Below are 16,327 nucleotides of genomic sequence, written 5' to 3' on the forward strand. Positions count from 1 at the left end.
TGAAACAATACATTTGCCAGAGTTTAATGGAGGTGAATTTTATTTTTTAAAACAGCGTTCCAATTCATTGTATTGTTATTATCTGTTGCAGACTATCTAGGGTTGCTAACCAGAAATAAAAGTTTGTGCTTGCATATCTTTAATTCATAGAATTTTGGATCATCGATTCTCTATACTTTAGTTGGGATAAAACCATATTCTTTTTTGAAGGAGGAATCATAAAATGGTATGTAGTGTTGATTAAAATAATTTGACATTCCCATACTGTTTAATTAATAGACTGTTTTTAGAGTAAGAGCGGTAGGGTCCAGCATAGGAAGCTTTTTATTAGCATTAGGGAACATGAAACACAAACAATGTTCATGGTGTTAGGCTGAGAGGAGTCATACAGTGTCTGTGGCCAAATGGAGAAAAGTTTGCTTTTGGCTTAATGTTTTGGAACATCATAACTTCATAGAGATTTATGAATAGATGTCCAGGCAGGACTCGCTGTATTGCGTCATGTGGACATAGAGAGAATATATGTATGCATGAATGGTGAGATTTTCACATTAAGAAGACATTTCATCCACAACCCAAATGCTCTCACCTCAGGAGTAGGATGTGATGAGTGACTTCTCAGCTTCAGCAATGCAGCACAGCAGTCTGAGGAAGGAACCAAAGGGTATAATAAGCAAATAATGCAAATTCACCATAAACTAAATAAATTCTACCACTGCCCATGATTAGTAAAGGATTCAGTTCATTTTGCAGAAGGCTCTGTAGATGAAATTCCAACTCAGAAATGTACAGCTTGATCAGTACAGTTTGTAAATGACTTTACAGATGAGGGATACCATTCAATAGTGAAGATGCACTTCAATCGCTAGAGCATTTAAAAAACTCCACAGCTGAGATGTGCTGCAGCCCAGAAGCAGGTGCCCAGATCTGTTTCAAGTTTAAAAGGAATCAGCAGAGTATTCACACTCACTAAAAGTAGAGTCTAAAAAGACAGTAAATTATATAGAGTGAATGTCTTAATTATTAAATTCTGCAAGTCAATTAGCAAAGTAGGCACCCATCTGATAGGTACAATGTGACACTAAACAAAGAAATTTTAGCTTTATCAGAAGTAATGATGATATTGGGTCATCTAGTATATCTAGAATTTATGCTAGATCACAGTCATCCTTCCTTAGGGAGGGTATATTCACAAGGAAAAATGACATATAGAGGAAAGTATTAATACCACTTTATTGTTGGCTGGTCTTGGGTCCTCAACCACAGTACAGAGAACTCTGGTAAGCTGATCTGTGGCCACACTTTTCCTCCACAGGTTAGGTTTCATAACTGCATATGGAAACAGGCTGTGGATGGGTAAGGTCTGCTCACTCACAAATCCCTTAAAACCCATTTTCAGATCTTACTACTGAGCTATGTATAAAAAGAAATCAAATGGATGGAGGTGAGGGGTAGGGAATTTGGAAATCAAGAAGCAGGAGTGAGGGACAGGGAGAGAATGAGAGAAAGAGAGACAGAGGAGAAAGAGGAGAAAGAGGAGGGAGGGAGAGAGAGAAAGAGAGGTGCATAGTTTTCGGTCCTTGCCAAGTCAGATGGGTTTCACCTTTATTGCTTTAGTTCTGCCAGACAGAGAGAGGCAGAAGGAAGTGACTGGAAAAGTCAGCAGATTGCTTTCATTGCAGAAAGAGTCACACTGGGTTACCCTTTTAAGACACAGACTCTCTGTCCTCTTGTGAATGTTTCCAATGTGTGTGGGGACATAGGACCAAACAGATTTTGATTCCCAGCCCCAGCCTCCCCTCTGAATTACTGATTTTTATATCAAACTGTCTACCAGGAGCCACAACTTGGTGGTTTCACCAATTCTCAAATGCAACGTGTTTGAAGATCTTTGATTTTTCCTTCTAACTATATTCTCATTCCTTTCACACTCCCTACCCCAACAGTTTTCCTCCTTTTAATAATCTACCCCATCATCCTCTGAGTTTCTCAAGTCAGGAATATAAGTACCATCCTTGATTTCTCTCTTTCTCTCATGCCACACATCTAATATATCAAATCAGCCTATCAATTCTTCCTCCCAAATATGTCTCCAATATAGCCATCTTTATTACACTTTGCTAACATCCCTTGTGTCTTAGTCTGTTTGGACTGCTATAACAAAAATACCGTAGACTAGGTGGCTTAGAAATAACAAAAATTTGTTTCTTACATTTCTGAAGGATGGAAAGTCCAAGGACAGGATGTCAGCAGGTTCGGTGTCTGGTCAGGGCCTTCTCTAAGATGGCAGACAGTTGTCTTCTTGCTATGTTCTCACATGGTAGAAGGGGCAAGTGATCTCTCTGGGATCTTTTCTCTCTTTTATAAGGGTGCTAATCTTATTCATGGGGGCTCCTCATGGCATAACCACCTCCCAGAGTCCCCACCTCCTAATATTGTAACATTCAGAAATAAGCTTTTGGGGGGACACAAACATTCAATCTATAGCACCTTCTTCTGGGTCCACACCCTGCCTCACTAGGACTAGTCCAACACTTTTCCTTATCTTCTCTTAGTGCCCTCCAATCCGCTGTCCACACTGCAGCCAGAGTGATGCTCTTAAAACATAAAACCATTTGTGGCCCTCTGATGCTTATAACACTTGTGATGTTCTGCTGGATTCAGAATCATGCCCAAGTGTCTTGTTATAGCCCAAAGAACCCTGTCTGCCGTGCCCTCTCTCCTTCTTGCTTACTGTGCTCTAGACATTTTGGGCTGCTTTTACTTCCTCAAATATGCCAAATTCTTCCCACTCTCTGAGACTTTTCCCATATATTTTCTCTCTCCTCCCCCTGCAGTTCTCATGATTGACTCCAGTGAATCCTTCAGTCTCAATTTACATGTTACCTTGTCAGAGAGGTGATCCTTGACCATTTTTCCTAAAACAGATCCTTAAGTCCCATTCTCACTCTGTTTATTTTCTTAGAAACCTATTTTCTTTTTCATATCACAACTAATAATTATTTGATGTACTACTCCAAATTATTTTTTTGGAAATAATAAACCATATTGGGATATTTGGGTGACTCATATTCAATCACAGGTAATATTGCCCTCTTAATATCCACTCTTCCCTCATCAGCTGTCTAGATATCATATAGTAGGTCTCTCTGTTGATAATCAGATTTATTATCCATCCTGAATCAGTCCTTCCTATGCCATCTACCAATTCAGGCTCTCAGATGTCCTTTGGAACATAAACTTAAAATACTAAAGTTTTATTATTTAATAGACCTTAAGTTTAGTTTGCATGGGATGTGATTAGAGACAGCATCTCAATTAGATTCCATCTTAACATGTATGTGAATGACATATGTTATCCATTGGAAGTACTGGAACAAATTAGTAAAGATCAAATGACTAAGAAAACTATTAGAAATTAAACTATATTTTGTATATGCTGAAGAGCAATGTTTTTAATATAAGATTGCATACATTTCTAGAAAGGAATTTATTATTGTGTTCAGCAATTGCAGGGGGGCTGGATTTCTCATAACTGGTCATTACTGCTTCCATTTATAATGATACACATACCAAAAGGCTACATTTTCACTGAATTTCTTTTACTGTTTCTACACAAAGCATTTGAGATTGAATAATACAAACTAGAGATAATAGGCACAACCAGGAATCAGAAAAATGTTAACCTTAAAACTATATGCCTAGTTTAAAAGTTTAGGTAACTTCCTTCCTTCCTCCCTTGCTACCTTCTTTCCTTCCTTTCTGTTTTGATTTTAGAGTGGGGGGGTGCGGGGTTACTGGAGACAGCAATCATAGTCTACAAAATGGTTTCCAATGTTCTGTTTTCTTATTGTTTTGATCTATGTGTTGATATTTAAATTAATTTACTATGGATAGCCATGGTTATTGTGTTTTTCAGACTTTGGTATTTATTTATTGGAGTTATAAGTGAAACAAAAACTTCAGTAAAAAAGAATTAATTATAGGTGGGGTGAAGTCTCAAGATAAAACAGAATTTTAGACAATTGTAAAGCCATAATACTTGGTATGAAAAATAATATTATATTTCTGTTTGATTATAAAAATTGATTTTATTTATTTATTTATTTATCCAAAAATTAATTATTGAAAAATCACTGAGTGCCAAGCCCTGCATTAGGTATTTGGTATACAACAATTAATAAGATAAAATTTTTCTCTTGTAAAAGTATACATTCTATAGGTAGAAGATATAAAATGGACAAACATACATGCTAGGGGGAGTGTTAAGTGCTATTAAAACAAACAAGGAGAACAAACGAAAAACAAAATAGGATAAGAAGAATGCACCAGAAGGGAGTGTGTGTGTGTGTGTGTGTGTGTGTGTGTGTGTATAATAGTATTTTCTTTTTAAGAGAAAATGATGACATAAGAACAGATATCTAAAGGCGTTAAGGAAGACATGCTAAGAAGAGAGAATTCTGGAGCATAGTAAGAAAGCAGAATTGGAAGAGAGGAGCAGAAAAGGGATAGTTGGTTCCACAGGTAGGAGAGGAGGTCAAAGTGATACTGGAGGCCCAGACCATGCAGGATTTTGGAGGCATCACAAAGACTTTTGATATAACTTAGTATGTGAGAAGCCATTAAGAAGTTTTGAGGTCAGTGGTTACATTTTATAATATGAAATGGTCTATGTCTAAGACCCACATATATGCATATATATTTTCTGTCACAAGTAGGAATATGACAATCAATTTACTAGAGTCAAAAATTTTGAACATGTTAATAAACCTCCAAACAGAGTTTATTATTTATTAGAGCTCTGTCTTCCTAAAATCTTCAGACTAGATATATCACTAAAAAAACTTTTCTGTCATAGTGTAGCACATACTGGTGCTAGAGATAGCAGATATCAAAATTACCATTCTATAGAATGGTCTCGACTGTTATTGTAATAATCTTCTTTATTATTCTAGTAAAATAAGATTTTAGGAAAATATTCTGGTTACTAGATTATTTTCTTGATGAAAATAATATGAAAATCTGCATTTTGCATTTAGAAGCTACATATTAAGATATTGGTGGTGAAAACATTACCTTTCTATATTGAAGTCAAAATGGCTTTTTCTTGGTCTTAGGTATTTTGCATAATGTCAAATAATCAAAATTGATTACACATTAAAGCTACTATATTTAATGCTTATTAAACCTCTATGCATTTATAAATTGGCTATAGTTAAATGATTTCTTATTCTTCAAAGATTTCTTTTTATTATTTTTAATTAATGCATTATTTGCTATCCAAAAATCATTTCTTATTTATCTATAAAAAGATGTCTACTTTAGATGTGACCTTATGTTGACACATAACTGATTCAACAGTAGGAGAAAAGAAAAAGGGAAGTCAAAGCAGTTTTGATGGCTTTGCCTTTGAAATACTGTAATAAATTTAAGACTGAGTATTGAGAGTGGCAATCAGAAATTATGCGGACTCTTGTAAGCAGGGTTATATTTCACTGACACAATCCAACGGACTAGGTAATGGAGAAAATTCATAATAACTAATTGCTGCTATATCAGTTTTAATATCCACACTCATTTCGAGAACTTGCTCTGTCCCAACTCTCAAGGGTATACCTATAATTATGCTTTTGAGGTGCTCAAGTGCTTTATCACAGAGAGACACTTGAACTCCAATGTGAGAAGGTTAATTATTTAGAATATCCTCGAAAACATTGTCTGGTATGAGTGGATTACATGAAGACACCTTGGAGTGACTACAGAAGTCCCAAGAAAGATAAATGTGAAAATCAATGATTTGTCTATGCTGAGTCTCAGAGGACTGCTTTAGAATATTAATGATATTAGCTACTAATCTTGTTTTCAGAAACTGTTAGAAAATGTTATTTCTCCCTCTAATAATTCATACCTCTGGAAGATTGTGCTTAAATTGAGCTAAAATTTTGAATTTCCTGACTTTTATTATGGGGTTAATCCATAGAAATTCATTTGGTGATTAAATAAACGTGGCTTAACTGCCATGTGGTCTTCAAGGTATGAGTCCATAATTTTGAGATTGTTAAATAATTATAACAAGGGGCTGTTATTATTCTGAATTACTAGTTAGAGCACTTTTGAATTTGGACTATCCCCTTTGTTTTGAAAGTCTCATGAGAGAAAAATTTATATAACTTTATAATCATAAATTGGGAAGAAATTTAAGTTTCAATAGTCTACTTCTCTGCCCATATATTAGATGTCCAAGAAATATTAATGGACTGGATGTTCCAGGATTAAGGAAATGCATTGTTAAGTCCTTATTTACATTTTTTCCTCTTTAAATGTAAGCTTTCTTTCTTCATTAAAGAAAATTTTTCTGAAAAATACAAAATTTGCTTTCTTTAGTCAATGTAAGGCCAGTGAAGCCTATTATTTTCATCCTCAGACATCCTAGGTTTTAATTCTTCTTTGTCATCAATGTAATCAGTGGCCCAAACAAAAGCCTTTCCCTCTCACTTTCAGGAACCCTTATCCGCGGAGTTGTAGTTCTTCCCAGGATTGCCGGTTTGGCCGTGATTGCAATTCACAACTGAACTTGGCTCAGCCTGGGTAGCAGATTGCATGGCACAACTCAGTCAGACAATATCTTACACATTATATTACATTCTCCAGAATCTTCATATAATTTGAATAACCAAGGAGGTGCTGGGGATCTCTAAAACTGAATTGGTGGGTCTTCTCTTTACTACTTTGGTGTTGATATGATCTTGCTCCATTGACACCTAGTTTCTGTAACTGTTGGTAGAAATTGCGTTTCTCTCTCTCTCAAGAGAGAATTTGTTTGGTTAACTTAGGTTTGGTGGTCACCCCTGGCAAATTGTCTGTGGCTATACACATGGTGTCTTTTAGTAAAAGTGTTAGAGACCCACTTCTGTGGATCAGGTGCATTTCCCTGAGAATGGGGAAATGATAGTGAGTCAGGCAGTCAGCTTAGGAGCATCTACTACACTCTTTAATAGGTTGCTTTTGCCCTTGGTAAAGAACTTGAAATACCTCAGGCCTGAATTCCTCACCCCTAGTATTAGTATTTACTAGATTTTATAATGAGTGTTCTCCTATGTACCATACCTTGCTATCCTATGATTATTTATGTAGTTAAGGGAAAGAGGGGTTTACTAGACTCTAAGATACTCTACAAAGTGTCTTCTTCTCTCCTAGTGTTCTTCCAGTCTTAGCTTTTCTCTTGTTACTAGTATATAATCTTGTGTCTTCTGCTTAATTAATTAATTAAACGATATTTATTGAATATGTGCTGAGTGTTAGTCTGGGAGGAGTTGGGGGCTGGGTCCATTTCAGGACTAGTAATGCTGTTCAGTACAAAGTACCTTTTTCCTCTGTTGGTTTAATCCCTCTTTTTCTGATCTTTACATAAGATATCAAATGCTAATTAAATGCAAATAGTGCTTTCACTTTGCCCAGACTTCATGCATATCATCTTACCTATTCCTCTGAGACAAGCAGACCAGATATTGTTATTCTTATACAGAAAAGGAAACTGAAGCTCTGGGAAGTTAAGTGCTTTATTTGGGTTTTCATTGCTACTAAGTGGCAGATCTAGGACTCAAATGAGTGTCCAACAGTGGACCTAGTAGTAATTTTCACACTGAAGATTGTGATTTTACAGTTATCTCTCTTTACTATTGAAGGATCCACTAGCAACAAGTACTTTCGAGATATAGAAGTGTAAAGTGAAGGATGACAAATTTTTGCTAAGTGTATTCTACACATGCAAGTCTAAAAACCTGTCCCCAAACAGTTTTGAAAATGGATAACATAGAGACAATAATTTGGTTGGGTACTGAAATACTGTCTTAGACTAACAAAAATCCATTAGGTTTATGTTTGCTAAAAAATTAGAAAAAAATTGAATAATTTTAAATCTCACTCTAAATTTCCTGATGATTAGTTTCTTGTGTTGTTTAGAGATGAAGTAATAGATATAAAACCACTATCCTATATCACCAGAAAAGATTTTTATAATGCAAATTTGCTAGTGATGAACAATCACTACTAATATCAATTGCCAAGTTCCTAAATCATTGGATTCCATGAAATACTTAGAATCCAAGCATTATTGCTGAATCAAATCTTATTTAGTTGGAAGAAAGCTATACCTATAAAGTTAATTCTTCCATCAAAATATTTAAGTGAGTATCATGATGATGGGTGACAACATTAATTTTTTGAACAAAAACAACAAAAACATCTGAGTCAGTGTCTGTGTAAGTGCAAGCAATTAGCCTTTAAATCCACGGTATATATTAAATATCTCCTATGTGACTGCCATGATTTTACATAAATGGAAGCTAAAAATAAATGAATAAAATACTTATGAATAAAATGCCATAAAGTTCCCTTTAAATAATTTGGTAATTTGATTTGGTGAATCATGCATTGAAAGGCTTATTTACGTCTTTTACAATTTTCGAACAAAACTCGGCATAGGATTTGAGACATCTCACTTTTACAGTTTGAAAATAGCTGTGGAAAATTTATCACTGGGGTAATTCTTAAAAACTAATTGCTGATTCTTCAGTAAGAAAATATCAAAGACTTTCTGAAATTAATATAACATGAGAACTTCCCGTCACCACTTCACGTACCTCCTCCTCATTTGCTGCTCTTCCCATATGCTGCTACCTACACTCTCACTTTCCAATCTTCATCCTGTGCCTCAGCATTTCTGGAATTAACAACTTTGAGACATTCCAAATTCATTCATTCATTTATTTAAATTAATCTTTTAAATAATCTATTATGTACCAGACACTGTCCATGGTGAGGCTGAGGCAGTAGTCAAAGGGAGAGAAGATGGTGGGATTTTATTAAGTTATTGGCAGTGAGAATGTAGAGAAGTGGATAAAGTTGAGCTATTTGGGGGACATAATTACCCTTTCTTTATGAGTGATGGATGTTGGAAAATATCTCTCTCCCAAGGCTTGGCTAATGAATTAAATACATTACTTGCTCAATAAATTTTTGTCCCGCAAGTCTAAATTGATTTTTAATAAAAACATTTTTAAAATTTTGTTAGTGTTCATATTCCAAGCTGCCTTATGAAGATAAATATATTTTTGAGATGCATTCAGTTTTCCTGATGTTTATTTTTGCGTCATTATGAGATTTATACAAAATATGTTCAACATAAACCTTTAAAATACACTTACAAAAAGTGGAACAGACTTGTCAACAACCAAATAGGTTGTCAAAATAAATCTGTACAATGTCAGATAAAAGTTACAAACATTGAATAAAAAATTTCAATGTGTATTTTGAAGTTTCATTTTTAAACAACCTGAAACAAATGTCTTTCCAAAGTGTTCTCCTGCCAATAAGTGTTATTACTGAGGAAGGATAATTTCACTAGTTGGAGCATTACTGCCACCTAATTTAGGACAGTCCACATCACCACAGATGTTCCTCCATCAGGCAGATGGGGACTTCATGGACGATTTGCCCTTCTTCCCAGGAGCAAGTGTCAATCTGGAGGAGATTTGAAATTCTGCCATTTAGTACTAGGTCAAAATACTCACTTGATCTGAATCTGTATTCCAGTAGTTATCACAATGTAGAAACTTTTATCTTGAGCTTACTATGTAAACAAAACACCCACAAGATGGTATCTCATAATACTTGGATTTAAGTGTGCTAACTTCTCTCATTGTCCTCCTTTCCATAAAAGAACTGCACCTCTTGGCTGTTTTTTTAATGGCATGTTATAGACATCCAAAATGCCTACAGAATAATATAATTAGTACTTTGAAATGCACCATACAGCTTGAAAATAAAACTTGAAAAGTACAGTTGAAGAACTCTGTGTGACCCTTTCAGATCACATTTCTCTCTATAACCGTCAGAGGTAGTCTCTGTTTTGAATTTTGTGTTTCCTATTCCCATGCATTTCTTTATATTTTATAACATATATAAAATATAGAGTATTGTTTGGCAGGTTTTAAACTTTAAATAAATAGTGCACTGGTTATTCAACAATCATCTCTCATCGTCACACACATTCTTCCAGGCTCTGTTGCATGACGCTGGGGCTGGGACTCTACAAACCGCCTTTCTGCTTTGCCAGCCGGTTCCTTGTTAGTGTTCGCCATTGGAGACATCAGAGAGACTGGAAGATTGGAGAAAGAAGAAGGGACTTGCTTCTTCTTTGCTCCCTATTTCTTGTTTGTTCCTGCTCCTTATTTATGACCCTTAGCTTGGCAACACTTTTATACCCTGGCAACAACAGTTTCTTTCATTAGCAGTAGCCGAATCCAGTTTGCAGTTTTTACACTTCTAGAACCAGTCTTATTCCTTTCTCTTCAGATAGTAGGTGCCAGCCTTCAGTGCCCCTCACCTTAGGGTCTGGAGCCAACTTCATGGGATCCTTCCTGGTTTGCAGACAAATGGCAGCAGTTAATTAGACCCCCTTCTCTGAGATCTGCTTTTCAGATTTGTCCCCACAGCCCTAGTGGATGCAGCTGCTTCCTGCATTTACTATTCTGTGATTCCAAGTGTTCCCTTTTTGCTTTTAATTACTTGGCTAACTAGATATAAAGTTGTTGCTGTTAACAATTCATTTAGTTAAGTTCTCTATGTCTCCTGATTAATTATAGTGTATAATACATGTCTTTCAGGGTCTTGTTAAAAATTCCTCGAGATCATAAAGTTATATACTCCTGTATTTTAAAAATTAGCTTAAAAAATTAGAAAAAGATTTTTTTTGGATTTTAATCTATCTAAAATTTTGTATAGACTTTATTTATTTTGGTGTTTTTCCATATAAATATTCCATCATTTATTGAATGGTCTGTTCTTTTATGAGTGATCTACAATGGTGAATTCTGACATTTATTGAATTTCTATGAGTGATTAAAACTGTTTCTGAGTTCTATTGGTCTACTTATCTACCACCATGACACATTATTCTCACTATTACAGCTTCATGAAAAAACATTATTTTTTAAATAGGACAAGAACCTATTCTTTCCTGTGCTCCCATCACTGTCTTTTCCTATTCTTATAAAATGATCTTGGCTCTTATTGGCCTTTTTTCTTCCACATAAAATTTTCAGAATCAGTTTATTAATTTCCACGGAAAGCCATTTGGCACTTTGATTAGATTTTTTATCATTTAGGTTTTGTTTAATTTCAAAATATTAAAGGGGTACAATTTTTTTTATTATATGGATACCTCGTATAAAAGGCTTAAGTTTTTAGTGTGCCCATCACAAGAATCATGTTCATTGTACCTATTAGGTAAGTTTTTACTGCTCGCTGTCTCCCACCCTCCCCACTTTGTGGTTTCCAATGTCCTTTACATCTCTTTGTGCCCATGCATGCCCATTATTTAGCTCCCAATTATTAGAGAGTACATGTGGTGTTTTTCTTTTCTATTCCTGAGATATATTGCTTAGGATAATGGTCTCCAGTTCCATCCAAGTTCCTGCAAAAGACAATATTTAATTCCTTTTTGATAGCTGAATAGTATATAAATATACCATATTTTCTTTGTCTACTCATGAATTGATGGGCACTTAGGTTATCCAGTTTTTCAGCACCATTTATTGAATAGGGTGGTCTTTCCCCAGTATATGTTTTTGTCTGCTTTGTCAGAGATCAGTTGATTGTAGGGATTTGGATTTATTTCTGGGTTCTATACTCTTTCCCATTAGTCTGTGTGTCTACTTTTATGCCAGTGCCATGCTTTTTTCATTACTATAGGTTTTTAGTGGCATTTGAAGTCAGGTAATGTGTTGCCTCCAGATTTGTTCTTTTTGCTTAGGATTACTTTGGCTATTCTGGCTCTTTTTTGGTTCTATATGAATTTTAGGATTTTTAAAAATTCTATGAAAAATGAAAAATTCTATGAAAAACAGTAATTGCATTGAATCTATAGATTGTCTTGGGCAGTGTGATCATTTTAACAATATTGATTCTTCCAACCCATGAACATGGGATGTTTTTCCATTTGTTTGTGTCATCTATCATTTCTTTCATCAGTGATTTGTAGTTGTCCTTGTAGAAATCTTTTATTTCCTTGGTTAAAGATATTTCTAGGTATTTTATTTTACTTTTTTGCAAATATTTTAAGTGGGATTGAGTTCTTAAGTTGGTTCTCAGCTTGGTTTTGATTAGTGTTTTGAAATGCTATTGATTTTTGTACATTGATTTTATAACCTGAGACTTGCTGAATTCATTTATGAAATCCAGCATTCTTTTGGAGGAGTCCTTAGGGTTTTCTTGGTATAAGATCATATCATGAGCAAAAAGAGATAATTTGACTTCCCTTTTTCCAATTTGGTTGCCCTTTATTCTTTTCTCTTGTCTGATTTCTTTTACTGGGACTTCCATTATTAAGATGAATAGAAGTGGTGAAAGTGGGCATCCTTGTATTGTTCCACTTCTTAGGGAGAATGCTTTAAACTCTTCCCCATTCAGTGTGATGCTGGCTGCAGGTTTTTTATATATGGCTTTATTATTTTGAGGTATGTTCCTTGTACACCTAGTTTGTTGAGAATTTTTATCATGAAGACATATTGAATTTTACTAAATGCTTTTTCTGCATCTATTTAGATGATCATATGGTTTTTATTTTTATTTCTATTTATGTGATGAATTACATTTAATGATTTGTGAATGTTGGACCATCCTTGCATCCCTGCGATGAAAGCCATTTAATTGTGGTGAATCATCTTTTAAATTCAGTTTGCTAGTATTTTGTTGAGGATTTTTGTATCTATGTTCATCAAGGATATTGGTCTGTAGTTTTCCTTTTTCGTTATGTCCTTTCCTGGCTTTGGTATCAGGGCAATACTAGATTCACAGAATGAGTTAGGGAGGATTCCATCTTTCTGAATCTTTTGGAATAGTTTCAGTAGGATTGGTACCAGATCTTCTTTGTAGGTCAGGTAGAATTCAGCTGTGAATCCATCTGGTCCTGGGATTTTTATAGTTGGGAGATTTTTCATTACCGATTCAATTTCAGTGCTCATTATTGGTCTGTTCAGGATTTCTATTTCTTCCTGATTAAATCTTGTGAGATTGTATTTTTCCAGGAATTCATCCATTTCCTTTAGATTTTCTAGTTTGTGTGCACATAGGTGTTCACAGTAGTCTCAGATCATCTTTGTATTTCTGTGGTATCAGTTGTTATTGATTTCAAATAACATTTTAATTAAAGCACCATACTGAGGTGCTATGATTTGTCATATAGTTGGTTTTTTGCATAAGTCAAAATACCTTAATGTGTATCCTATAATTCTATGTTTGTTCTTTTGTCTTTGTATCTAATATATTGCCGAACCCCCTGCTCCTTTTCCTTCATAATGATTATCAGCATTACCTCATTGTTTCTTTTTCCTAGTGTTATAATGTTAAATAAGACTGTGCTCCTCTCTGGTTTGGACAATGACAATTTCCTCCCACAATCCATAGCTTTCCAATTCTTTTTTCCACTGGCTCCAAATTTATCTCCTCAGTTCATTGCTTTTATTTTCATAGTTCCCACGTTTAAATCCAGGACACTCTAAACTATGTCACTTTCCTCAACCATATTTTGTTTTGTCATATAAAATAAGATAAATGTTTTCTGAATATGATTAAAATAAAAATTAGATGTAGTTAATTTGAGTTTTAAATTATCAGCTAAAATAACTATATTGCTCTTCTTTGCAATTAAAAGAAATAATTTTCAGGGAAAATAGGATCCTGAATTCCTTTAGTGAAAGCTTGAGTACAGCATGGTTAAGATAAAGGATCCATAAAATCTCTCTGTACTCTCAAAAAGTAAATTATCCAATTAGACTAAAAAATAGGCCACTGTGATTGAATACAATGGGAGTCAAGGGACCAGTTCTAGCTTGTTGAAAAGTTATTTAATTCCATTCTTTAATTCCATAAATATTTTAGAAGAATTAGTTTTTCAATAAATAGTTAAAAAGGGGAAAATAGGATTTGTAAGTTAGATACAGCTTTTGGTAGATGTCGACGGTAATAAAAGTATTATTAGGATAAATAAAAAAATGATTTCTCCCCTTTCACCACAATGTTCGTCAAAAGATAGATTGCCATGCTTTGTCATAAATGCTGATCATCCATTCACTCCTTATCTTCCGGAAACTTGATGTCTCTCTACTCTTACTCTAATGAAGTCTCTCTGTTGTCACCAATAAACAAATTGCCACATTTAATTTTCCCCTTCAGTCCATATCTGCCTTGTCTTTTCTGAAACATGACACTATTGACCTTCCTCTGCTCATGTTTACCTTCCTTTGATCCATTATCTCAGCTCTATAATTAATTACCCGTTGAACACACACACACACACACACACACACACACACATTAAAAAAGGTGACTATATATTAGACTTTCTTATTTTTCTCATCCCTTAAATGAAAGCATTAATCAAGATTTATTTCAGCCCATTGATCTTATCTGCATATATTCTTCTTCAAAGGTTCCTTCATCCTCACAGCTTCAAGTCACCTCCACTCCTGTGCCCTTAATTTCAGGGTATTTTGGGCTGTGTTAGAAATAGGTGACTGAACATTGCCTACAGCTCTTTAAATTATTGAATCCGTCGGCTTTTAAATGTTCCATTATGGGAAAACCAAAGAAAATCATTAGGTGGAAAATTAATTTTCTGGAATATAGCAGCACTGACTCTCAAGGCTGGGTGAAATGAAGCTATAGACTTCATGCTGTCTCAGTTCAGAGCTTCTTAATTCTTTCTGTAGGTTCTTAACTTCTTCATGATGGCTGTTAGGAAGGGACCAAATCTGTAGGTGGCAGGTGTAGGCTAGGAGGGTAGCTTCTAGGGGTGGAGAAGCCAGGGACCAATCAGAGGAAGGGACTGGAGAAAAACGCAGAACACCTGACAATCATAGCAATCATTTGGTAACATCCCACACCTCTGTAAGCCCTCCCCAGACCAGGCCAATAAAAGGGAACCACCTGGGAGTCCTTAACATCTTTGCCCACTCATGGAAACTGACTCATTCCTCTCTGTGGAACGTTTTCTTGCTTTGTATACCTTCCTTCTTTTCTGCAATAAAGCTGTTTGTGTGGAATTGCTTCCTGTCTGCGATCACTCCATCACTGGCCTGTTCCTGCTTGTGATTCTTCCAAATAAGGAGCCAAAGAACCAGCACAACAGTCGGCCAAGAGGTCTGACCTGACATTTGATGTTGAATCCCAGGACGTCTGAAAAGTTTCTTTGGAGATCTGCAGGCTTCCTGTAAGGTAAGATGATGGAGTTTGTTTATTTGGCTACTGTGGCTCTTAAGCATCAACTTTTTCCTTTCCCTTTTTCTCGAGTATGGACTATGGACACACTGGAAGGCGTCTGGATGTGGGGAAGACTGGGGGGTCCCTGCTCTTTTTGTTTTGCCACTTTCAGCAAGAAAAGGTCCTGAGAGCTAACCTCTCTGCTTGCTTGGTTTCTGGCGCCCTCTTCTGCCATCTGTTATTGCCACAGCCATCGTCCTGTGGTTTTTGACAGTCCCCATTCCACGGGAGCTAAAAGAGCAGCTCTAAAACTTTATGTTGGGCGGCCGAGGGAGGGATCCTGGGAATCCCTTTGGTTGAGCCAGTGGGCAGCGCTCGCTTTGTGGAAACCGGTCAAGGCTCAGGTGGAATGGGAAGCAGTGAGGGCCAGGTATCATGAAGAGGCAAAGGAGAAGGGGAATGAGAGTAGATGGGAGCAAACACGGCGGCAGAGTGCTGCCTCCAGCCCCCCATATCTGTTGCGTGGCAAAGGGATTATGAGTGTCAGAAAGGCTCCGGCCATGGGGGATGGAATGCAGTGTCCCGCCAGGTGGAACACAATCGTTCTAGAGAGAGACTCCTAAGAGCTGACGCGTCCAGACTGGGGACGCCGGGTCTGACGGGCAGTCGGAATAGAGGCTTTTGGGCATCGTCTAACAAAGCAAGCCCAGCCTCAAATTCTCCACCAGACGGAACTGGGGACGCCTCATCCATTGGCGGGATCTAACTCTCTTTCTTTTGTTTTTCAAAAGTCTTCCCCAAAAGAAACCCCTGTTTTTCGGCAACACAGCCTGGCCCCAATACCAACTACCAGACGGACAATCCTGGCCTGAGAATGGAGCCTTAACCCAAATACAATTAGATCTCTTTTGTAAAAGGGAAGGGAAATGGTCAGAAATTCCTTATGTTCAGGCTTTTATATACTTGAGAGATGACCCCCAATATTGTGAATCTTGTGTGGAAAAGAGGATGAAAGACTGGGAAGCTTAGCTGACCCGAAAAGTTTTATAGAACAATTCGAACACCT

General features: G+C 36.1%; 1 pseudogene; it reads right to left on the minus strand.

Moving 5' to 3' along the window:
• LOC105808079 overlaps nt 1-15,515 on the minus strand; it is a 108,383-nt pseudogene extending 92,868 nt beyond the window's left edge.
• Nucleotides 15,516-16,327: the final 812 nt, after the last annotated feature.

Source organism: Propithecus coquereli, unplaced genomic scaffold, assembly GCF_000956105.1.
Source record: "Propithecus coquereli isolate 6110/MARCELLA unplaced genomic scaffold, Pcoq_1.0 Scaffold167, whole genome shotgun sequence".
In the NCBI taxonomy this organism is placed as follows: domain Eukaryota; kingdom Metazoa; phylum Chordata; class Mammalia; order Primates; family Indriidae; genus Propithecus; species Propithecus coquereli.